Genomic DNA, 2,594 nt, shown 5'->3' with positions numbered 1-2,594 from the left:
CCCCTCCCCACTGATCCCTCGACCCAAGGGTGGGGGCACCCAGAGGCCTCACCGGCTCCCGGCCACACTCCACCATCGACAGTGGCACGTCAGGCAGGAAGGCGAAGACGGAGACCTGGGCCGTGCACCGCTGCACCTGGGGGACACAGGGACCCTTGTGGGACCTTTGTGTCCCCCTCTGTGGGTTTTTTTGGTGGGGGGAGGGAACTGGTCCCAGTCTTACCCTGCCTGGCCGGGCTTGGCAGGCGGTGCCACGGCGCTCGGGGAGGTTTTTGGGACAGGCAGGCTGGCGGGCGGTGAAGTTCATGCTGAAATGGGTTCCCCAATCGAACGTCTTGAAAAAAAGATGGAACCGCCGGTGGGAAACGGGCTCCCAGCTTCATCCACCCCCGTCACTTGTCACCCACCCTGCTCCTACCGTCCTGGTGACTCCCAGCAGCTTCAGCAGCTTCAAGTCCTGCCCGTGGGTCTCCAGCACGGTACGAGCCAGGTCGCGGGGCGCCGGCAGCCCCGGCAGGATGGCGGCACCCGCCGCCAGCAGCACAGCTCCCAGCACCAGCGCCATGCGGCCCAGGGAAACTCAGCAGGGCTCGGGGGCCCCCCCAGCCTCAGCCTGCTGCGTTTTCCAGGATAAACACCGGGCCCCTGCCGCCGTGGGGAAGGGATCGGGTTGCTGGTGTTTTCCTTGGCGGGTGCTTGCCTGGGCCTGCCAGTGATGCTGATTCCCCCTCCTTGGCCTCTTCCCTTCATCCATTCCTGATTTCACAGCAGGATGGTACAACCGATGCTCCTGGGATCCATCCAACCATGCTTGACGTCCTGCTCCTCCTGTGCCAGGAGCAAGACTCTCCTCCCAGATTTACTAAGAAAAAAAACAGGAGCCCCCTCCCTTCTCCGTCTTTTTTTCCACTTTTTTTCTGCTCAGAGCTCACCCTCGTCTTAAACATCCCATCCCCAGACAGAGATCATGCCCCGAAACCCTCCCCACCTCGCTCAAAGATGCCACACCAGCCAACTAGGGGAGGAATTTCTCTTGGTTTTTAATTAAAAAAAAGGGTTAAGTGACAGTAAAAGTGCCCTTTTGGGGTGGGGATGCAGGTTGGTGTGCACAGGGGGGGAAAAGCAGCGCAGCGTGGTTTGCAGACATAGAAACGTGCCGGTATGATGAGGATCCTTAATGCATTTTTTTTCCAGCATTTTCCTTGAATTTGAGGACATGGTATTTATCGAGGATTGCACTGAGCAGATGGTGCTCTCCCACTCTACATTCCTCGGCTGACTAGGGCTCGTTTCCACCAAATATGGTATTTTTCTGTCCCTTTAGGGACACCAGCAGTTGGGGGCTGAGGGTGAAGGTGCTGGAGCCGTGCTGAAGGGCCATGAGTTCCCCTTTCTCTTTGGTTCATCCACAAACAAAAAGCAAAAAAATCCCCAGGAAAGGAAACCCAGGGAGCGTGAGCAGTGCAGCCAGGGGATGGGTGAGTCCCCCAGGACCACCAGCTCGGGAGCCTGGGGGGTCCACAACAGCCCCGGCTTTAGCAATTCTTTGAGTCACTGCTCTTGTAAGAGTATTTGATCCAATATTTATATTCTTATGGACACAAAAGCTCATCTGGGAGGGAGAAGGGATGTAAGATGGGAGGAGGGCACAGCTGGAGAGCAGCCCCATGCCTCTCAAAGCATGAGGTGACCACAGAAAGGACACGGCCTGGGGAAGAAAAGATGCTATGAGGTGGCAGGTCAGAGGAGCACAACTCTTGAGCCAGGGGAAATAGGGGAGAGACAGAAAAATACAGCATTGTCCTTCCCTCGGAGGGAACAGAGGCTGGTCCTTCTGCAGGGACCCCACTGCAGCTCTAGCTCGGTTATTTCTGCAATTCACGGCTCAAAGAGCAACTTCATTTTGATTCCAGTGTTCACAGGTGTTTGGGGTTTTTTTTCCTTTTATAGTCTTAGCAGCATGAAAACCCCAAATGAATTCCCCCTCCAGTGAACCCAGCAGCTGATATACATGGAGGAAATAGCTCTATACTGACAAATCACATTTACAGCCAGATATGCTCATTATATATACCTAAAATATACACAGTACCTGAATATATAGACATCCACATATACACCCGAAGTTAAAATCCCCAGAGATGCTGGGAGTCAGCTATGAGCAAGTAGGGGGTTGGGATTTGGGGGCTGGGGTGAACATCCAGCTCCCCCTGGCTTGGTGCAAGGTTGGGGCCAGGAGGGGCAGGGGCTGAGCCCCCCCAAACACTGGGACAAGGGGCGAGATCCCCATCCTTTTGCTGCGGCCGGCGGGATTAGTGTCAAGTTCCTCCTGCCCGAGCAGGCAGCAGGGGCAGGAGCCTGGCCCTGCCTGTCCCCCTCGATAGCAGTGACAGGGTATGGCTTAGCTGAAGGGTGGCACAGGACAGTGGCAGGGGGGAGCCCTGGAGGGATGGCAGAGGAAGGCTGAAGGGCTGACACAGGCAAGGATGGCACGGGCAGGGAGCTGCCACGCTGCCTGTGCCTTGTTTCACGGGCACAGAAATGTTTCCTGGCAAAAACCCACCGCCAAGACCTTTCCCAGCAGAGCAACACCC

Source organism: Athene cunicularia, assembly GCF_003259725.1.
Source record: "Athene cunicularia isolate RWA chromosome 2 unlocalized genomic scaffold, athCun1 chr2_part1, whole genome shotgun sequence".
Taxonomy (NCBI): domain Eukaryota; kingdom Metazoa; phylum Chordata; class Aves; order Strigiformes; family Strigidae; genus Athene; species Athene cunicularia.
Note: the sequence above shows the minus strand (reverse complement) of the source record.